Source organism: Fukomys damarensis, unplaced genomic scaffold (genome assembly GCF_012274545.1).
Source record: "Fukomys damarensis isolate Sample0158 unplaced genomic scaffold, DMR_v1.0_HiC HiC_scaffold_5, whole genome shotgun sequence".
NCBI classification, from domain to species: domain Eukaryota; kingdom Metazoa; phylum Chordata; class Mammalia; order Rodentia; family Bathyergidae; genus Fukomys; species Fukomys damarensis.
In genome coordinates this window covers 20,482,713-20,506,687 of record NW_022900917.1, presented here as the reverse complement: position 1 = coordinate 20,506,687, position 23,975 = coordinate 20,482,713, and the positions used below count along the sequence as shown (strand labels likewise).

Below are 23,975 nucleotides of genomic sequence, written 5' to 3'. Positions count from 1 at the left end.
CAGCACAGTTTGTAATAGCTAAAACTTGGAAACAGCCTATTTGCCCATCAGTTGGAAACTGGATAAAGAAGATGTGGTTTTTCTATAAAATGGAATACTACTGAGACATAAAGAATGAGAAATTAGATTAATTCATAGGAAAATGGATACATATTGAAGATATACTCCTAAGTGAAATAAATAAGGCACACATGTGTAAATACCAAATAGTTTCTCTGGTGTAAATAATCTGCAATAATACAGAAGATCCTAGTAAGATTACTGACATTGAGAAATGGGAAGAAAGGAGCTAAAAGTGTAGAGAAGGTGGGATGGGTAGGGGAAGGGTAATAAGGGAAAAGAAAAAAATGTGAGATAATGAAAAGATGAAAATAAAGTGTTTGTAGATGGGGAGGGAAGGAAGGGATAAAGGGAGGGCAGGGACAAGGGGAAAAAATGAGAACCAAGATTTGTCATGTAGAGGTACAAGATCCCAACAATGAATGTAACTGTACTGCATCCCTAAAATGTACCAATATACTCAATTAAAGCTGAAAAAAAAAAACTGGGCTGACACCATGGGCCAATAGTTCTGGGGACCCAGGGAATCAACATTTTTTAAATGCACTGGATTTCTGCTGCAGGTTAACATGGACTTCTATGAGAAACACTAGCCTCAAAATTCTGTGTTTATCCACCTGCAAATATTCCTCAGTAAGGCCTGAACTTAATTGAGATTTTTTCCCACCTCATAGGATACGTTTCTGTACAGTATCTCAGACAACAAACCAGGAGGTCTGATGTTAACATGCCAGCTAGATTAAAGGTACAAACATGTATATCTTCCTACAATCTTTCTTTCAATCAGATGAACTTTTTACTTGAACTTGGGTTATCTTTAAAATCCAAAGAATAATAACCATGTTGGTTTTCTGAGACCTCTGTCTCTCCTACCAGATTTCACCAAACAAGGCTTTATGCACTTTGCATTCACTGCACGTGACTTCCACCATTAGCCCACTGAAAGAAACCACATTCACCAAGGTGACCAAACACCTTCTCGTGATAATCAAGGGACACTTTCCAGTCTGCACCTTATCAACCTCTCACAGCCTTCAACACCATCCACTGCTCTCCTTGAGTCACCCTTGATGTCCTGGCTTGCTCACTAGCACTGTGTCCTGGCTTTTTTCTACCTCTCAAGCCAATCCCTGGCAATCCTATGCACAGGCTCCTTGGGCCCTCAAGTCCAATCCCAGTTTATGTTGTTACCCACAGTGGGAGATGGACTCCCGTTTTCATACCAGAGTCTCAAGTCTCTCTCCAGCCCAGCCCTCACTTCTGATCAGGGCTCTAGTCTTTTATTTCAAACTACCTAGTGTTCAGGTCCACCCAAATGTCCCATGTATTGTTTATTCTTTTTTTTTTTTTTTTTTTGGTACTGGGGATCAAACTTGGGACCTCGCATTTGTGAGGCAGGTGGCAGAACCACTGGGTATAATTTTAATCCCTTCAAAACATGCTTCTCCTGCGACACCATGCCTACATGCTAGTCCTGGCAGCCTCACAGCTTAGCCAGGTTAGCCAGTCGCCTCTCTTCTAGGTAAAAAAAAGATGATGGATATGGGAGTGCATGTGTTTCATTCCTTTTTCATGGAAATACCCCGAGACATGAATAGTACTACTCATTCAATAGATAGTCATTTCCCTTCTCCATCTATGGCTCTCTCACTAAAGATACCAAACCACTAAGTTCCTCTGGAAATTTTGCCCTTAAGTCTTTTCAACAAAGGGTAGAATAGATATGCACATGAATGTAACTGGATTCCTATCTCACGACTACTCAGAAAAACTGTGTCAAAGACGCACATGTACCAGCTAAAACTATAAAACTTAACAGTATAGCAAGGGAAAATCTTTCTCATTTTGGACTTGGGAATGATTTGTTAGTGCTAATGCAAAAAGCACAGAGTAGGAAAAAAACAGATAAGTTGGACTTCATCAAAATTAAGAACTCTCAGGTCAGGAATTTAGCTCAGTGGCAGCAGGCCTGCCTTGCAAGCTCAAGATCCTGAGTTTGATCCTGGTTACGAAAAAAAAAAAAATTAAGACCACAGCCCCACCCCTCTGGGCCTTGGCAGAGGAACATGAGAAGCGTAGCCCCCAACCCCACCCCACTCCTGCATGTGCCTCTGGCCTCCTGGCTGGGCTGGTACCTGGATTCATACCACAGAGGCACAGGGGTCATAAAGGCCATAGTTCTGAGCTCGAGCCTCGATTTTTATTTAATTCACACAGTTAAAGGTAATAGATTAATAACTACCACAAATTGTCATTTTTCTAAGCTGTGCTTGATGCCATTGTGTTGCTGTTTGTATTGTTTGGGCTAAGGTGTTGTGATTGATTTAATCAGTTGTCCTTCAGGGTATAATGAAAATGAGATTGCCTCAGAGTCATCAGACTCAAAATGTAAAGACAACCTATCACAGGAAGATTGAAGTATTAACCCAGGTATAAAACCAAGGACAGTACCAACAACAAAAATAGAAATGAGAAGACATTCAAACAAGGCACAAGCACAAAGGCTGCCTGTTCATCAAAGGCAAATTCTGAAGGAAACGAGGTGGAAAAGTCTGATAATCCACCACCTGGACATCCTGAACTAACAGCAAAGGAAGTAACAAAACAGATAAATGAGGCTCCAGAAAAATTCAAAATGGAAATAACTTCCCAGATAACTACAGAGATGGTGAGCAGAATGAAGGACATGATTAGAGACTCTAGAACAGAAACAGATAAAAAATACATGAGCCCAGGACCATGATAGAAGCCATGAATGCACAACATAGGAAAGAAATGGAATCCGTGAAACAGGTTCAAACTCTACTGAAAGTATACATAACACACTGAGCTAATCTAAAGACAGGATATCAGATATAAAAGACAGGATGGTCGCCAGTGACCAAGAAAAGAGGGATCTCTTTAAAAAAGTAAAGGAACGTGAGAAATCAATCCAACAGCTCCTAGATAACACAGAGAAGAATAATATAAGACTATTAGGAGTCCATGAAAGAGCAGGAGAAAGTACAAGTGACATAAAAACTGTTCACAGAATTGACACAAAACTTCCCAAACACAGGGGAAGAATTTGACATACAGATAAGTGAGGTATATAGGACTCCAAATAGCAATGATCACAAAAAATCAACACCCAGGTGTGCAACAATAAAGATCCCAGAAACTCAACAGAAGAATGAAATACTACAAGCAATTAGAGAAAAGAAAGAAATCATATGCAAAGGAAAGCCTATCAGAAGCACAGCAGACTTTTCAACCCAAGCCCTCAAGTCAAGGAGAGTCTGGAGCGAAGTATTTCAAGCTCTGAAAGAAAACCACCTCCAACCTAGACTGATGTATCCTGCAAAACTCTTTCAAAATTGATGGGGAAATAAGATACTTCCACAACAAAGAACACCTGATAAACTTTATAAATACCAAACCAGCACTCCAAACAATTCTAAATAATATCCTAGAAAAAGACAATGAAGATCACTACTCCATGAGGCCCAACAGAACAAATCCAGCAGGCCAGACAAGAAATTAAAGATGGGAAAAAAATTAAAAAGAGTCAATAATAGGAAAGTAACATAATGTTGCTAAGTGAATACATATCAGTTATAACCATCAATGTTAATGGCCGCAATTCACCAATCAAAAGAAATAGATGGGAAGAATGGATTAAGAAGCAAAATCCACAAATATGCTGTATACAACAAACTCACCTAGTTCAAAAAGAAATTCATGGACTAAAAGTAAAAGGATGGAAAACAGTTCTCCATGTGACAGGAACCTGGAAAAAAGCAGGGGTAGCTATCTTATTTGCAGACAAAGTAAATTTCAAACCAGAAATAATTGAGAGAGACAAAGAAGGTCACTACATCCTTATAAAGGGAATGATCCAAGATATAGAGATAACAATCATAACTATATATGCATATCAGTGTACCCACCTATATAAAACAAATATTAAGGGACATAAAAAAAATCAACTCATACAATCGAAATGAGGGACCTCACTACCCCACTGTCACATCTAGACAAAAAATTAACAATGAAATACTAAAAGTCAACCAAGCTTTTGAACAAATGGACTTAATAGACATCTACAGTGTTCCACCCCACAAAATCAGAATACACATTCTTTTCAGCTGTACACAGATCATTCTCCAAAATAGACTACATACTAGCTCATAGAACATATTTAAGTAAATGCAAAGGAATTGAGGTTATCCCATATATATTATCAGACTATAGTGCAATTATATGGGAGATCTATAGTAAAAGAAAGTGCAAGAACTTCACAAACACATGTATATTGAATAACACTCTCCTGAACAATCAATGGGTCACAGAGGAAATTAAAGAAATTAGACAGTTTTTTTCATTAATGATAATGCCAATACAACATACAGGAATCTTTGGGACACAGTGAAAACAGTTCTATGCAGGAAATTTATAGCAGCGAATGACCACACTAGAAAATCAGAGCAAGCTGAAATAATCTAATGCTGAACCTTAAGCTCCTAAAAAAAGAAGAGCAAGACAAACCCAAAGCTCACACAAGGGAGGAAATTATAAAGATCTGAGCAGAAATCAAAGCAATGGAGACTAAGAGAATGATACAAAAAAAATCAAAATTGGAGAGTTGGTTTTTAGAAAGAACGAATAAAATCAATAAACCCTTAGCCAACCTTATCAAACAAGGAAATAAAAGGCTCATATCCACGCAATTAGGAACGAAAAAGGTGAAGTCACAACAGATCCAGGAGAAATCCAGAGGATCATCAATACCTACTTCAAGAAACTGTACTCTAATAAAGTGGAATATACAGAAGAAATGGACAGATTTCTAGATACACATTACCAAAGTTGAATGAAGATGTAAAAAGTCTAAACACCCCAATTACAATCAGTAAAGTTGAAAATGTAATTAAAAACTTACCAACAAAGAAAAGCCCAGGTCCTGATGGCTTTATTGTTGAATTCTACAAAACATTTACAGAAGAACTACTGCCATGATTTTTGAAACTTTTCAGTGAAATTGAATTGGAAGTGATACTTCCAAATTGATTCCTAGATACAAGTTTTACTTTGATTCCAAAACCAGGGAAAGACCCATCCAAGAAAGAGAACTACAGGCCAATCTCACTGATGAACATAGTTGCAAAAATCCTTAATAAAATACTGGCTAACAGAATAGGGAGGGTCATCAAGAAGATCATACACCCTGACCAAGTTGGATTTACCCCACTGATTCAAGGATGGCTCAACATCCATAAATCAATAAATTTAATACACTATATTAATAGAGTCAAAGAAAAAAACATATTATCATCTCAATAGATGCAGAAAAAGCCTTTGACAAAATTCAACACCCATTCATGATAAAAACCCTGTATAAAAATGGAACAGATGGTCTTTATCTCAACTTGATAAAGACTATCTATGAAAAACCAACAGCCAATATCACACTAAATGGTCAAAAACTGAAAACCTTCACACTAAAATCAGGAATAAGAGAAGGATGTCCACTATCACCACTCCTGTTCAATATAGTTTAGCCACAGCAATTAAAAGAGAAATAAATAAAAGCAATAAAGATAGGAAAGGAAGAAGTTACACTGTCATTATTTGCTGATATGATACTCTATATAGAAGACCCAAAAAACTAATTGACACTTTCAGCAGAGTAGCTGGATACAAGTTCAACATTCAAAAATCAGTAACCTTCTTATACAAAAGTAACAGACTCACTGAGAGAGAAATAAGGAAAACAATTCCTTTCATAATAGCATCCAAAAAAATGAAATATCTGGGAATCAATCTAATGGAGACAAAAGACCTCTACACTGAAAACTATAGCACTCTGAAAAAAGAGATTGAAGAGGATATCAGAAAATGGAAAGACATTTCTGGTTCCTGCATAGGAAGAACTAGTATAGTAAAAATGGCCATACTTCCAAAACTGCTAAACAGATTCAATTCAATCCCAATTGAAATCCTGACAGTATATTTCACTGAACTAGAGAAAACAATCCAAAAATTCATTTGGAACCAAGAGACCTAGAATAGCAAAAGCAATTCTAGGCAACAGAGACATGACAGGGTGTATCACAATCCTCAATTTGAAACTATACTACAAAGCCACTGTGATAAAAACAGCATGGTACTGCCCAAGAAACAGACCCAAGGATCAGTGGAATAGATTAGAAGATGCAGAAATAACTCCAGACATACTCAACTACCGCCTCTTTGACAAATCTTCAGTAGCACAGGAACTAGCAAAAAGAATCAATAACTGGGATCTCATCTTTTTAAAAAGCTTCTGCACTGCAAGAGAAACCACCAACAGAGCTAAGAGACAACCTGCAATATGGGGGAAAAAATTACCAGCTGGTTCCTCAGACAAAGGTCTAGTACCCAGAATAAAGAACTCAAAAAAATCAGACCCCCAAATTTATGAACCCAATTCAAAAATGGGCATCTGAACTAAACACGTTCCTCAAACAAATAAAAGCAACAAATAAACATATGAAAAAATGTTCACCACCACTGGTCATTTGAGAGATGCAGATGTAACACTGAGATTCCACCTCACCCCAGAAAGAACGGCTGCTGTCAAAACATCAACCAGTAACAAAAATGTTGGTAGGGTTGTGGAGAGAAAGGAACCCTTCTTATTGGTGGGAGTGCAGACTGATGCAACCACTGTGGAAATCAATATGGAGATACCTCAAACAACTGGGATTAGAAGTTCCATTTGACCCAGATATTCCCCTGCTCGGTATCGTCCCAAAAGAATTAAAAGAATCATACCACCGTGATATATACTCAACCACATTTATAGCAGCACAGTTTGTAATAGCTAAAACTTGGAAACAGCCCAATTGCCCATCAACTGGAGACTGGATAAAGAAGATGTGGTTTTTCTATAAAATGGAGTACTGTTTCATAAAGAATGAGAAACTAGAGACATTTATAGATAAGTGGATGCACATTGAGGACATGCTGTTATGTGAAATTACTAGGACCCACATGTGCAAACACTGAATAGTTTCTCTGGTGTGATAAACTAAAAGTGTAAATAAGAATCAAAATGTATAATTGATATTGTGTAATAGGAAAACTGTCTAAAAGTGTAGGGGAAGTAGGACAGGTAGGGGAAAGCTAAGAAGGAAAAAGAAAAAATAAGCAAAAAGGAAAAATAATGGAAGCAAAGTCTGTAAATAGGGAATGGTGGGGGAGTGAAGGGAGGGCAGGGGGATAGGGAAAAAATAAGAACCAAGATACGTCACGTAAAGGTACAAGATCCCAGGATGAATGTAACTGTACTGTGTACCTAAAATGTGCCAATAAAGAAAAAAGGGAGAAAATTAAGAACTCCTATGCTTCAAAAACACTATTAACAGCCGGGGATTTAGCTTAGTGGTTCTGCTGCCTGCCTCGCAAGCACAAGGACCCAAATTTGATCCCTGGTACAAAAAAAAAAAAATCGAAAAAACCCTATGAACAAATGGAGACAGGGTGCAGTTAGAGAACTCACTAAATACCAACCCTACCCAGTTCTCTGGTGCTTATGAGACCAGGAGGAGGCAAAGATGTCAGAAAAGCTTTAAAGAAATACTACCTGCCAGAATTTTCCTGGCCAAAGATCCCCTAGCTCAAGCTCTCCAAAGCCCAGCGCTACCTGAACAGTTGATGGAAAAGAATTCAATGCTCTCAGAGGTAGTGCAAAGCAGATCCAGCTGGGCCTGCCTTCTCGGTCTCCATCCAGAGCACCTGCTTCATGGCAGCAATCAGCTTCAAGACAGGCCCTGAAAACAGAAACCGTAGAGCACCGAGCACCGGGCCATAAGTTCCAGGTGAGAAGCTGCTGGAAGAGGAAGAAAAGATGGATGGTGCAGATAAAGACTAAGGAAGAGGAACTCAGCAACTCCACAAAGATGCTGGAGAACAGGGCCAAGGACTCCACTCTGGAGATAGAGGAACTTAAAAATCTGCAGGACTTCAAGGACCTGGGCCAGGGGCAGGAGTCGCACAGGCTCCAAGGCCGTACCGTGGGAGCAGCCTGTTGATGGAGGCAAAAACAGATGCAGGAGCAAGGAGTTGGAGACAGCAGCCTTGGTGGAGGAAGCTGAAAACAAAGTTGGCTTGAGGGCTCTGACTTGGAGAATGCTGCTGCTCTCACCCTGTACCAACCAGTCCTCCTCCCCAACCACTCTGCCACCTTAGCCAAGGTTTTGAAGGCCAAGTAAAACGTGAAGAGCTGGGAGCAGTGACTTAGCAACAGGTGCCAGCTATCAGGCCTCACTGTGGTAAAGTACACTTGAAAATACCAGTTAGGGCCAGGTGGCACCTACCCTAGGGACCTCAGAGGGCAGGAAGACAGCCAACCTTGCATCCCAAATACCTGGAGCTTCATTCCTGAGCCAGGTGGCTGCACATTCGGAGAGAAAAGAGAGGGCTGGAGGTGACAGGAACTGAGCCCCTATCCAGGCCCTTTCCTGGGTCAAGATCATAGTCCAGCTTCAGCCACATCAAAGACCAGAGGACCCAGGGGTCAGGGCATGAAGACTTGGCACAGACCATGGCACCAGCATTCTCCGAGGCCGGTGGGGCTGGGAGGGCTCTGCCCAGGGACTCGGCTTTCCCTCCTGACCCTGCAGCACCTCCAGGACCCCAACTCTCCTCACCCCCATCTAGCACTATGTGGAGGGCTGGAATATCCCTGGAGCGCCTCTCAGCTGAGACATGAAGAACATGCAGGCCTCTCTCCTGGACCTTCCTCTGAGTGCTGGTGGGTTTTTTTTTTCAAGTGCACACAGGAATATTTCAGTACATGAAGATTGTCTTGGCTTTCAGCAGCCTTTAGCGTGATGAAAAGATGTGGTGAATATTTAAATTAAAAGTGTATTACAGTAAAAAGCATTACTAATGCCCCTCAGACTACTCCCCCAACTTGGAACACACTTATCCCATTATTGTTGGCAACGTGTGTTTTTCTGTAAAACCTTTTTACAATTTAAATATTCACCATATCTTTTGATCACCCCTTGTAAAATAAGGTGAAAACTGTGTGATTACTACTGCCTTCCTGTCTTTCCCCCAGGGTTTCAACTCAGGCAGTTCAACCCTAGATAAATCCTTTGACCTCTAGATAAACCCCATGCCTGCCCCAAGAGGGGATTTTTTTTTTTTTTCTATGTGACTAAACCTAGTAACTCAGAAAACAAGGAAGCCAGACCTTCTCTTTGGTCTTTCCACTAAGGATGTTAAACCCAGTCCTGAGGAGAATTTCTGGAAAAGCCATGTTATGTTGAAGTGGAATTTTCCATTACTATATGAAGAAACACAGAAACAGGAATCTCACAACTTCAAACCACTTAATCCCCCCACACACACACACTCAGTAGCCAACATGCAGAGGAAGTGGGAGGAAACCAGCTCTACCAGATCCCTTTATTAAAGAGCCTGTGGAAGGACCAGCAGGGGACCCCTAATTACACTGCTCAGGTTCCAGTTAGCCCCCATCTCCTGGTTTAAACCTGATTACATTGACCAGTTTCTCAGTAAGGAAGGGCTTCAGGAGTTGATTTTGGTTGTGTTTTGTTTTGTTTTTTAATTTCCAGGTCTTCCCAATTCTGCTCCTTGTTTTATGAAAAACAAAGATATCCACCCAGAAACATGGGCCTTTTCTAAGCTACTATGTTAAAGAAAAGGAGGAGGGGGTAGCTCAGTGGCACTGCACCTGCCTCAGAAGCACAAGGTCCTGAGTTTCATCCCGGGTACCACATAAATAAGGAAAATTAATGGTAGCAAACAACACAAGACTTGGCTAAAAGTTAACCAAAGTCTTCCATCTTTTCTATCCTCTAGAAATTTCCTGAGTGAAAATAACAAGTTTTTAGTACAGGGGCTTTGTCTGGTTTTTGGTGAAACTGTTTTTTAACTTCCCCTCGTTCCAATATGGAGTCAAGGTGAGAAATGTTGGTTTAAATGTTTACCCTGTACCAGGCACTTTCATAATTGCTCTGTCTGTATTATCTTATTTTATCTTTACAGCAATTCTAAGAGGTAGTTATTCTTATTACTTTACAGATGAAGAGATTGCCAGGTGGGGTAACACACGCCCATAATCCCAGCACCCAGGGGGCTGACACAGGAGGATCACCATGAGACCGAGGTCAGCCTGGACTATACAGTGAGACCCTGTCTCCAAAAAAGAAATTGAGAAACAAAAAAGATAAAAATACATTCTCTACGGTTTTATCCAAGCCTGGCTAAAAAAACTAGATAAAAATCCAAGCATTTTAACCGCCACCCTCTGCGGTCCCCAGTTGCAGCTACTGAATGGACCTCCAACACGGCTCTACTTACCCGGGAGGAACAGTGACCTGGCAGCAGTGGCCCGCGTCCCCTTGGACTGATTCACAGCCAAAGCAGCAAGGCTTCCACCCCAGGACTTTCCCCCCCCCGCAGCTGTCCCTCCCTCCCTCTGCTCCTTCCGCCCAGCCCCAGCGGGGGATTCTGCTCAGGTGTCCCTTCCTGAGCTGAGCCCCTGACCACTTCATCCCAGGAGTCAGAGTGCCTGACCTCCTCCCCAGCTGATACCCCTTACCTCTCTTCACGACCTGCTTCATCATGGAGGAGGTGCTATCCCCTGGCCCACTTCTACCAGGTCCCTCTTGGCAGCCGTGAGGAGGAAGGTCAGCCTCCTCACAACTAAAAGGAAATCAGTCCGCTTCACCACAGCTCAGTTCAGACACAGCAGGCCTCGCCGCTGACCAACATTATTCAAAGTTCTAGATAACCAGCTGCACCACAGTCCCAGCAATAATTGAAGTAGCTCCTCCCAGTGGGTTTCCAAAAATGTACCCTCTCTCAATACTGAAAATCCTCTCTAGGGGTGTGGTTAAGAGTGTAGCTCGAATACAGCAAACAGACCTTCACCTTGGAACTTAGTGTTGCTCTACAAGGACCTTAGATATTTGCGAGCAAATTTTCTAATATCGTTAGAATGTGAGGCCCTTTTCTTTTTTGGGCATAAGGCAAAGGAATGAAGGAAGAATTATCAAGGACCCAGGCTGGTTAAGACTCAGTGTCCATCGCAGATTTCCAAAATGAGAACTTTTTCCTCCCCATCATGATTCATCTTTCTAATAACTTAGTCTTTGAGTCTTTAAGGCAGTGTTTGAGATCACGGACTTTGGAGATTGGCAAATTGAGACCTCAATTCCAATCTCGGCGCTATTTTTGACCTCTACATTTATTACTCACATGGATTTGGAAATCTTAATTTAGAAACCCTGGTATCACATCCCTCCCCTGAATTCATAGCTGCAATTGTCTAATCAACTGAGGGAACTGAAAATGAACCCAAACAGGAGCACGCAAGGCAAGGCTTTATTGGAGAGAAAGAGCTGCCGGGCTGCCTCAAACAATGGCAAGAGAGAACCCAGCTGGGGTGAGGTTTATAAGGGTTTGGGAGAGCACTGTGTGTAAGCTGGTGATAGGCTGGTGCTAGTGACAAGGGTGGAACTGATTGGCAGTTTGAACGTAGAGGCCAGAAAACTTTCTGGCAGGAAGGAGGCGGGTGGGGTAAGTTTCATTTTCCTGTTTGGAGTTAGTTTCAATTCCCCAACAGGACTCCTTTCCCATGTGAGGGGCCATTTTGTTTAAATGGAACCACTGGGGTCATTTCATTAGCGGGGGAACTCTATCAGAAACTAAATGGATTAGGAGTCTGTTAGGAAACTCTGAACCCTATTTGTCTGAAAACGGTACTAAGTTACTTAAGAATATATTGAAAACAAAGAAGAGGTCTTAACATTTCCCATAAATAACGTTTTGTTTTGTTTTTTCTGGTACTGGAGATTGAACCCAGAGCCTTTGCTCTGAGCTACATCCCAGTCCTTTTTTATTTTGGTACAATATCTCACTAACTTGCCCAGATTGGACTTGAATCCTTCGCCTCTTCCGCCTCCCAGAATACTGGTATTAACGGCATGTAACACCACATCCAGCACACAGATTACTTTTCTAAAGAGTCTTCAATTCTATTCTTTCTATCTTGAATATTTTCCCATATGCCTCCCAACCACACTCAGACCAGAAACCCATAGCAATTAGCCTAAACAATCAGGAGCTTGGCCTGGCAGCTGCTGTCCAGTTCTGGTCGAAAAGTTGAATGAATATGGAAAAAGAAGCACTTATCATACTATACACCATTATAAATTTCAAGTAGATCAGATATTTAAATGTTAAAAAATGAATAATCTAGAATAAAACATAGATGGATTACTCTAAAACCAGAGAATTTCTAAAAACTTCCCTAACTATAGATCCAAATCCAGAAGCAACAATGGAAAGACTGAGACAGTCAGTTCAATGCCAGATTGGGCTACACAGTGAGTTCAAGACCACCTGAACCATGTAATGAGACCATGTTGCAAGGAAAAAAAAAAAAAAATATATATATATATATACACACACACACACACACACACACACATTATTTTAATTCTTTGCATGGTAATGAACACCAAATGCAAAGAAAAAAGGAATAATTTTTAAATGAAACATATAAAAAAGAAAGGGCTATATATTTATATACTTATCATATATTTAACATATAAGAGCTTCTAAAAATGTAAATAAAGATTTGGCTCAGTGGTAGAGCACTTGCCTAGCATATACAAGGCCCTTGGTTTAATCCTTGGCACCACAAAAACTTAAGTTAAAAATAACTAAAAAGACAAACATGAGTAACAGTTCATAGGAAAAGTGTACATGCTTCAAATATATGAAAAAGTACCTCACTAAAAATTAAAAAGGGGTAAATTTAAAACAACAATTTTAGAGTTAGGAAAATGGCAGCATAAAATTCATCATTATATTACATCCTCTCTAGGACCAGAACTCACAACACTTAGAAAACAAAAACTTAGCAAAGAGAAGGAAAGAAAAGCCCTAGGAATTAAGAAAGAGCCAACAGGAGAACTAAAAATCACAGAGAAGCTGGAGACAATGAAGACAATGAAAGGAAAAGAAGAAAGCAGGCTGGAATGCTAACCAAAGCTCCCAGAGAGGAGGACCTGTCTCTAGAAACACAAAATAAGCACAGCCAGCCAGCAATCTCGGGAGAAACAATGACAGTGTTAGCCCCCAAGAAAAGTCCACAGTTATTGTAAACAGAAAATGCAGCATGGGATTTGACTCTGAAAGTGACTCCACCCATTGCAGAATAAAATAGGAGAATAAATCCAGTGCAGCACCCATTATATTTGAGAATGATTGATCAGGAGTCATTTTAAGAAGAAGTTAACTGTATAAGACTGAACTACCCTGGGAATCAGAAGCCACAAAACAACAACACTTTAGGGTTTCCAGGGTCATCCTACCACAGTAACTGGTTGGGAGATAACCACAAGAGACAGTTGCAGAGAGGGCACAGGCTAAACAAGGACCTCTTTAGAACTTTAAACAGTGGCACATTCAGGCCAGGATGGCATGGTAGTCCCATCCTCTGTAGTGATAAACCAAGCCAACTGTGTGTGGTTTTTGGGCAGAGCTGGGTCTGAAAGTGCTGGCATAAATACAGCACACTGCTTGATTCTCACCCCATCACCTACAACCAGTACAGAGCTCAGTGGCTGTTTGCTTTCCCCACCTACCAACATGATCTGGGATATTGCCTCAATGGCAACGGACCATTGCCATTGCCTAGAGTGTATGGGCAGAGGGGTCTCAGTATATGTGCAAAGGAGAATAAGAATTAACTAGCACGTTAATTTAATAATTAGAATAAGAATTTAATAATTAATAATTTGATTTAATAAGAATTTAATAATTAGAATAAGAAGAATTAACTAGTGCAGTAATTAATAGTACCTTTCAGGGACAAGTCAGGATAACCATTACAAAAATTATGCATAGAGGAAAACATAAGCTAACTACCAGCATATTAACAGGTTCTAACATTCTCACACCTTCCTCCTGTTGTGGAAGGAATTGGTAAATGACACACACAGGGACACAGAATGGAAATAAAATAACAAAAGGTTTATTTAGCTAGCAAAAGGCCCATCGCACTAAGAGCAGTGCCAGTGATCAACCCCATACTGGACTATAACTTCCCCCTCTATAGGGTTTTACAGCCATGATCTCATTCAGGTGGTTACATTTCATTTCTTCAGTTTACATTACCAATACAAATCACAGTCACAAGATAGTTAACTTTAACCCAGATGTAGCAATTCTATGTAGCTAGGGAGTTTACCTTTAAGATTGTCTAGCTATCTATTCTAGCCCACAGGAAGAGGGTGTTTAGGGTCAGGAAAGCAAAGTTAACAACTGTTCTTTTTATAATCATGTGGTTTACAAAACTTCAGTGCTCAAGGTCTTGATGTCCCCTGTTATCTTAGGATGAGGCCAGATGTCCTATTCTACAGTTAATGCCTCCGAAGTCTGTTAATTTTGAACTAAACAAAGCAGATTTCAGTTAGGAGAACAGAAGTCATTCCACATATTCCTAACATTTTGTAGGTTTTTAGGTTATTTACAAAAGTTCTCGCTATCACTCCAATCTCCAACTGTACTTTCCTCTGTGTCTTCTTCTTCTCCTCCCATAAATATTCTCTTAAACACCCTCAACATTAGCCCTTTAGTCTAACTATAAAAAACAATTCCAATAGAGTTAGATTTCCTGTTTGGCTTTCATCTATTGATAATCTTTCCTCTTTTTTTATTTTTGTTTGTTCTTGTTTTTGAGGTATGTTAGTGTAGTTCAGGCTAGCCATGGACTCACTATGTAGCCCAGACTGTCTTCGAATTCATGGCAACCCTCCTGCCTCAGCCCCCACCACCACCAAGTGCTAGGATTATAGACATGCACTACTACACCCAGCTCTCCTCCTGTTCTTATTAACTTACCCATTTCCCTTTTCTCTTCCTTCTTTCTACCCCTCCCTTTACATCTGTTTATCTATTAGCAATATCAGTAGCAATATAGTACATCTGTGTGGAGCCTGAATGAAAAATGTGAAAATATAAAAACAACTTTTAACATACATGATTGATGTAAGATCTGTTGACATTTTTATAATCAGCAGTGATTCCCTCATTGCAACAACATGATGAGGTTCATTCCTATTAAACTGAGTAGGTTAAAGAGGTAGATAAATATCAAAGCACAATCAAAGCCAAAATTACATCACTGGAAAGCAGACCACTAACTAAAGAGATTTCTACAATAGCAACAAAAATTTTTCACTCTAATTGACCTTCAATTCCCAGCACGCGCGCACACACACACACACACACACACCAATAAAAACATGAGAAATAAGGCAATAAAATATCTTCAAAAACTCCTAATTTCCCCAAAGCTGACACATGGGGCATCAGCGGAGGGAAATCAAAAAGCAAATGGCTGGGCTGGGGATTAAGCTCAGTGGTTTGGCCTCCTGCATTGCAAGCAGAAGAACCCTAGTTCAATCGCCAGTACAAAAAAATAAATAAATAAAATTTTAATAAAATATCTTCAAAAACTCCTAATTTCCCCAAAGCTGACACATGGGGCATCAGCGGAGGGAAATCAAAAAACAAATGGCTGGGCTGGGGATTAAGCTCAGTGGTTTGGCCTCCTGCATTGCAAGCACAAGGACCCGAGTTCAATCGCCAGTACAAAAAAAATAAATTAATAAAATTAAAAAAGCAAATGGCTGAATGACATGATATGCTTCAAAAACTCCTAATTTCCCCAAAGCTGACACATGGGGCATCAGCGGAGGGAAATCAAAAAACAAATGGCTGGGCTGGGGATTAAGCTCAGTGGTTTGGCCTCCTGCATTGCAAGCACAAGGACCCGAGTTCAATCGCCAGTACAAAAAAAATAAATTAATAAAATTAAAAAAGCAAATGGCTGAATGACATGATATGATAAAAGAAGAAACAAAAACAAAGCCAATAAAGTTCTTCATGAGCTCAAGATGACATAACTGAACAGATAATGGACTTAATAAACAAAATAATCACCAAGCTTAAAGAAACACTAATGAAAAGCTAGCTGAGCTAATAAAATTATATAAAATATAATGACCAATTTAAAGAAAAATTAAAGTCCATTAAAAAGTATCAAACAGAAGTCCAAGAAATTAAAAAAAAACTACTAAAAGTATAGGCAGCAGAAGAGAGAATAGCAGATCTAGAAAATAAGGATGATGTGAGTGACAATATACTCAGAGGTACCTTGAAAACAACAAGAAATCATGGAAAATGGATCCAAAAGCTGCGGGTGACACAAAGACTAACCTAACATGAAGTGTTCAAGCCCTAAAAGAAAACAACTTGCAACCCAGATTAATATATTCTGTAAAACTATCTTTCAAAATTGATGGAGAAATAAGGATTTTCTATGACAAAGAATACTTTAAGAATGACCAGCACTCCAACATATTCTCCAGCAAGCCAAAAAATTCTCAAAGATATTATAGACAGAGATAATAAACACTGCCAAAAAGCCTGGTGGAATGAATATATCAGAAAGGGTGAGCAGTTTTAAGCAAAAAGGGGGAAAAAAGGAAATCAGCAATAGGAAGATAATGCAATGACAGGGATAAGTCAATACCTCTCAGTAATAACTCTGCAGGGTCTCAATTCCTAAAACAAAGAACATAGAGTGATAGATTGAAGGGGGGTGAAATGGTATGCTGTATACAAGAAAAAAAATTTTTTTTGTACAGGGGATTGAACTCAGGTCCTTGTGCTTGCCAAGCAGACACTGGAACCACTGAGCTAAATCCCTGGACCCACAAGAAATATATTTAATCAAAAAAAATCATAAACTAAAACTCAAAAGATAGAAAATATTATTCCATGAAATGGAAGCTCAAAGGCAATCAGGCATAGCTCAGACAAAGCAGACTTCAAGCCACATCTGATCAGAAGAGGCAAAGAAGATTATGACATATTGGTTAAGGGAACAATATAACAGAAAATTATAACAATTGTAAATATATATGCACTGAATATTAGCATACTCAACTTCCTAAAATGAACACTACTGAATATAAAAGATCAAATTAACTTAATACAATTGTAGTGGGAAATATCAATACCCCAGTATCTCAAATACATCAATTAGACAAAAATTCAACAAAGAAATATGAAAATTGAACCACACCTCTGAACAAATTGACTTAATAGATATCAATAGAATGTTCCACTCAACAACAGAATGCACATTTTTCTCAAGAGCAATGGAACTTTCTCCAAGACAGACCACATATTATCCTATAAAGCACACTTAAATAAGTAAAGAATGAAAATGATGCCTACATTCTCAGATCATACTGCAATGACATTAGAAATCAATGACAAAAAAATACAAAATTATGCAAACACATAGAGATTAAACAATACACTCCTGAATAATGAATGGGTCATGGACAAAATTAGACAGTTCCTATTAAACAACAGTTTCCCTACAATATGGCAGAACTTATGAGACACAATGAAAATAGTCCTAAGAGAGAAGTTTACAGCTGTGAATAACCACATCAGTAAAACAGAGTGAGCCCAAATAAATAAATAACTTTAAAATGTACCTTAAAGATGGAAATAAAGTGTTTGTAGATGGGGAGGGGCGGAGGGGGTGAAGGGAGGGCAGGGACAAGGGGAAAAAATGAGAACCAAGACTTGTCATGTAGAGGTACAAGATCCCAACAATGAATGTAACTGTACTGTATCCCTAAAATGTACCAATAAACTCAAAGCTGAAAAAAAATAATGTACCTTAATCCCTAGAAAACAGAAACAATGCAAATTCAAAGTTAGTATAAGGAAAGAAATTATAAAGATCAGAGAAGAAATTAATGAAATTGAGACCAGCAAGAGAAACCACCAACAGAGTTAAGAGACAACCTACAATGTGGGAAAAAAAATTTTTACCAGCTGTTCCTCAGACAAAGGACTACTATCTAGAATATACAAAGAACTCAAAAAAACTCAAACCTGACTGAAAAATGGGCATATGAAATGAATAGACACTTCTCAAACAAATAAGTAAAAGCAGTAAATAAATATATGAAAAAAATGTTCAACATCACTAGTCATTTGAGAGATGCAGATGAAAATAACACAGAGAATCCACCTCATCCCAGAAAAAAATGGCTGCTATCAGGAAAATTACCCATAACAAATGCTGGCAGGGTTGTGGGAAGAAAAGAACCCTTCTCCATTGTTGGTGGGAGTGCAGAATGGTGCAACCACTGTGGAAATCAATATGGAAAATACCTCAAAAAAACTAGGATTAGAGGTTCCATTTGACCCAGCTATTCCTTTGCTGGGAATCTTCCCAAAAGAATTAAAAGAATCATACCACAGTGATATATGTGTACTCATGTTTATAGTAGCACAGTTTGTAATAGATAAAACTTGGAAACAGCCCAATTCCCCATCCGTTGGAGACCGGATAAAGAAGACCTGGTTTTTCTATAAAATGGAGTAGTACTCTGACATAAAAAATGAGAAACTGGAGTCATTTATAGCTAAATGGATACATATTGAGGCCATACTCTTGAGTAAAATAAATAGAACATACATGTGTAAATACCAAATAGTTTCTCTGACATGCAAAACTAAAAGTGTAAATAAGGTTTAAATTGTATATTTGATAATGTGAAAAAGAAAGAAAAGGTCTAAAGGAGTAGGGGAAGTGAGAACAGTAGAGGAAAGGAAAGAAGGGAAAAGAAAAAATATGAGAAAAGGAAAAAATGGAAACAAAGTCTACATAAATAGGGAAGGGTGGAGGGGATGAAGAGAAGGCAGGGGTGTGGGGAAAAAATAAGAAGCAAGATACATCATGTAAAGGTACAAGATCCCAATGATGAATGTAACTGTACTGTATACCGAAAACTTAATGATAAACTTAATGAAAAAAAAGAAAGAAATTGAGACCAAAGAAACAATATAAAGAATAAAGGAATTAGAGAGCTGGTTCTTTGAAATGATATACAAAGTAAATGAACACTTAGTAAAACTGACCGAAAGAAGGGGAAAAAAGACCCACATCAATGCAAATAGAAAAAAGCAAAACTGAAACCAACGTCACTGAAATCCAGAAAAATGTTAGTAGCTACTTCAAAAACCTGTAACTCCAATAAATCACAGAATCCAGTAGAAACAGAAAGATTCCTAGTACATATGAATACCACAACTGAACCAAGAAGACTAAAAAAATCTTGAACTGTCCAATATATAATGAAACTGAGGCAGAATATAAATTAAAGAGACTGCCCCTCAGATTCTCCTGTTGGTGGGGATCAGATGCAGGGGTGCTGTACTCCACAGTACACTGTCAACGGAGGAGCTCAGCAGCTGACCCTACTATTAGGAGGTGGAGCCTGCATGCAGACACTGAAGGGCATATTCTTGTCCCCAGCTCCTCCTTTCTCTCTGCTTCCTGACCACTGCAGGATGAGCAGCTTTCCTCTGCCAGGACCCTCCACCCTGCCATTTCTGCCTTGGAGCAGGGTGACCATGGACTGAAAATGTGAGCCACCTTTCAGTTGTGTCAGGTATTGTGTCTCAGCACTTGGAAAATGACTAAGATGAAGTAGCTATTACCAGAAAAATCTGGAAGCCACCAAAATGTCCATCAATAAGGTTCTGGCTAAATAATAGGGTATATCCACTCAGTGAATAGTTTGCAGCTGGGGGATAAGAAACCAACTCAACAGAAAAAAAATATGAGCAAACTGTCAGAATAAACATTTCCAGAAAGAAGACATATGAACAAGTGTATGAAAAGATGCTCCACATGGCAAACCATCAGGGAAATTCAAATCAAAACCACAGTTAGGTATTATTTGCCCACATTGAAATGTTTATGACCAAAAAAGAACAAACACTGGTGAATGCCAAAAATAAAAAAAAAAAAAAAAAGAACTCTCATACATTGTTGGTACTCTCATACATAGTTGGTAGGAATATAAATTAGTACAGCCATTATTAATATAGCTAGTATGAGATGCCTCAAAGACTAGCAATAAAATTACAATGTGATCCAGCAATCCACTTCAGGATAGATATACTCAACGAAAAGAAAATTGGGGTGGAACATGGAGGACCGGGTCAGCCTTGAAGAGATCCCATTCTCGCTCCAGCCTGCATGACTGGTGAGGACCAGTTAGCCACATGGTCACCTCTGCAACATAAGCACACACGTGCTCTCAGGCCTCCTGATTGTGCCAGTTCTTGGATCCACTCTGCAGAGGCACAAGTGGTCACAAAGATCAGTTTTCTGAGCTCCAGAAGATAGAACAAAAGTGAACAACTACAATAAAGGCACATCAGACCACCACAATTGGTAAGTTGGAGAGATCACAACTTTCCATCAGAACTTTGAATTTCTTCAGAGAAAGGACAGAGGGAACCTTGTAGTAGAACCTTGCAGAGTTCAACGCTACACAAGGTCAGGGAGCTCAATTTTTGGCAGCCCAAGCTCAGCCTGAATCTCAGTGGTCAGCCATCAGCTGGCAGAGACTAAATGACTTAGTTGCACATTGCTAGCATTGTCTATTGTGGCAGCAGAGATATAGCCTTAAAGAGGCCCTTCAAATTATTTTTCTTCTTTTTTTTCCTCGTTCCATTCTGCAAATTCTTTCTTTTTCCTGTCTTCTTTTTCCAACTCAGTCTCTTGCTCCCCCATATTATTCTTCATCTCCCTTTCTGTTCCTGTTCCTGCCCTAACTCAGATTTCTTCTTTTTTATTTTTTTTCCTTTGTCTTTATTTTTTCTTCTTTCTTTTTCCTTCACTCAAGGGTCACTAGTTTCAAAGGAAAGTGAGCCCCTATTACTGTTCAATTGTTTTATTTTTGTCCTTATTCTTGCACTCTGTCTTTCCCTCTTATCTTCAACAGTTTCCTAAAGTTTGTGTGATCCTGCTCTATCCTCAGGCTGCATTGAAACCTTCTCCAATTCTTCTACCTATCTGTTCTTCTCATCCTAACTCTGTCTAATCCCACATCCTAAAGGGTAAAGTTGCTATATTGAAGAGTTTATTCACTGTAAACATGTTTTGGGCAACTCCTTGATTTTTATTTAACTCAAATGGTTTAAAGGTGATAGCTTAATGACTAACACAAATGGTCTACTTTTAAGCTCTACTTGATGCTATTGTGTTGCTGACTGTATCAATTGGACTAAATTTATTTAGTGAGTTGTCCTTTCTGATATTATGAAAATGAGAGTGTCTTGAGTCATTAGAGACTCAAAAGCTAAAGCACAACTGTATCAGGAAGATTTAAGTAATAACCCAGGAATTAAACCAAGGACAACACAACAACAAAAACAAAAATGAGAAAACACTTAAGGAAGACACAAAGATAGACTTCCAGTTCACCAATGGCAAACAGCAAGGGAAATGAGGTTGAAAAGTCTGACAATCAACCACCAGGACACCCTGAACTCATACCACAGGAAGTAACCAAACAGATCAATTAGGCTCTAGAAAAATTCAAAACAGAAATAATTTCCCAGATGACTACAGAGATTGTGAGCACAATGAAAGACATGATTACAGACTCTAGAACAGAAACTGACAAAAGAGTAGATGGGCTCAGGACCATGATAGAAGCCACAAAGGCCCAGCATAAGAAAGAAGTGGAACCCATGAATGCCCAACATAGGAAATATTGGAATCCATAAAAGAGATTCAAACAGATATTCAGGAGATTAAAAACTGTATTTCATAGGAAAATGGACACATATTGGGGATATACTCCTAAGTGAAATAAATAAGTTACACATGTGTAATACCAAATAGCTTCTCTGGTGTGAATAAACTATAATAGTACATAAGATCCTAATGATATAATGTACATGTGAAATAGGAAGAAAGGGGCTAAAGGTGTAGGGAAAGTGGGAAGGGTAAGGGAAAGGGAAGAAGGGAAAAGAAAAAAATATGAGGAAATGAAAAAATGGAAATGAAGTATTTGTAAAGGTGGAGGGGAGGAGGGGTGAAAGGAGGGCAGGGACAAGGGGAAAAAATGAGAACCAAGACCTGTCATGTAAAGGTACAAGATCCCAATGATGAATGCAACTGTACTGTATACCTAAAATGTACTAATAAACAATGAGGAAAATAAATAAATAAATAAATAAAGACTTTATTGAAAGTTTTTCAGCAGTATAAATGAATGTGAAGATAGAATTTCAGATATAAAAGATAGGGTTGCAGTCAGTGACCGTGAAAAGAGAGGTCTCTCAAAAACAGTAAGGGATCATAATAAATCAATCCAAGAACTCCTAGATGAAGCAAAGAAGAATAAGACTGATAGGAATCCATGAAGTAGCAGAAGAAAATGCAAATGACTTTAAAAAGCTGTTCACAGAATGACACAAAGCTTTCCAAACAGAGGGGAAGAATTTGTCATATAGATAAGTGAGGCATATAGGACTCCAACTAGCCATGATAAAAAAAAAAAAACCTACACCTAGTAGGGAAGGTGGGATGGGTAGGGGAAGGGTAATAAGGGAAAAGAAAAAATGTGAGATAATGAAAAGATGGAAATAAAGTGTAGATGGGGAGGGGAGGAGAAGGTGAAAGGAGGGCAGGGAAAAGGGGAAAAAATGAGAACCAAGACTTGTCATGTAGAGGTACAAGATCCCAACAATGAATGTAACTGTACTGTATCCCTAAAATGTACCAATAAACTCAATTAAAGCTGAAGAAAAATCTACACCTAAACATATAATAATCAAGATCCCAGAGAACAATTCAAGAGGAAGAGATGACAATCATAAACATATATGCACCAAATATAAATGCCCCCAACTATATAAAACAAATATTAAATAACATGAAAAACCAAATAAGCACTAATACAATTCTAGAGGGGGATTTAAATACCCCAGTATCACAAATAGACAGATCATCTAGGCAGAAAATCAAAAATGAAATAATACAACTGAACTAAGCTTTGGAACACATGGACTTAATAGATGCCTACAGAGTATTCCACCCCGCAAAATCAGAATATACTTCTTTTCTGCTGCACATGGATCATTCTCCAAGACAGACCAAATACTGGCTCACAGAACAGGACTGAATAAATGCAAAACAATTGAAGTCATCCCCTGTGTATTATCAGATCATAGTGCAATCAAGCTGGAGATCAATAGCACAAGTAACGGTAGGAACTTCACAAGCACATGGAAACTGAACAACACTATCCTGAACAACCAATGGATTACAGAGGAAATTAAAGATGAAATTAAACAGTTTTTTACAAATAAATGAAAATGCCAATACAACATACAGGAATCTATGGGACACAATGAAAGCAGTTTTGTGGGGAAAATTCATAACATTGAATGCCCACACTAGGAAAACAGAGCGGGCTCAAATAAACAACCTAATGATGACTCTCAGACTCCTAGAAAAACAAGAGCAAGAAAAACCCAAAGCTCAAACAAGAGAGGAAATTATAAAGATTCGAGCAGAAATCAATTCAATGGAAACTAAGAAAATGATACAAAAAATAAATGAAACAAAGAGCTGGTTTTTTGAAAGAATAAATAAAATTGACAAACCCTTACCTAATCTTATCAAAAAAAGGAAAGAAAAGGCTCAGATCCATGCAATCAGGAATGAAAAAGGCAAAGTCACAACAGATCCAATAGAAATCCAGAGGATCATTAATACCTACTTTGAGAATCTGTACTCCAATGAAATGGAAAACACAGAAGAAATGGACAAATTTTTAGATACTTATGAATTACCAAAGTTGAACAAAGAAAATAAAAACATTTTAAACACCCCAATTACAGTCAGTGAAATTGAAAATGTAATTAAAAATTTACCAACAAAGAAAAGCCCAGACCCTGATGGATTCATTGCTGAATTTTATAAGACATTTAGAGAAAAACTACTG

General features: G+C 38.8%; 1 protein-coding gene across 3 annotated transcripts in view; it reads right to left on the bottom strand.

The window, feature by feature from the left end:
• Nucleotides 1-23,975, bottom strand: part of Cdh17 (cadherin 17) — a 106,000-nt gene that overhangs the window by 62,245 nt on the left and 19,780 nt on the right. Inside the window, exon 1 of one of the 3 annotated variants that reach the window (XM_010619621.2) lies at nucleotides 10,658-10,791. The exons of 1 other annotated variant lie outside the window; for it this stretch is intronic. The gene's annotated coding sequence lies outside the window, so the exon portion shown is untranslated. Of the gene's footprint in view, nucleotides 1-10,416; nucleotides 10,463-10,657; nucleotides 10,792-23,975 lie in introns of those variants that run through there. One more of the 3 variants, XM_010619620.1, reaches the window with a different exon arrangement.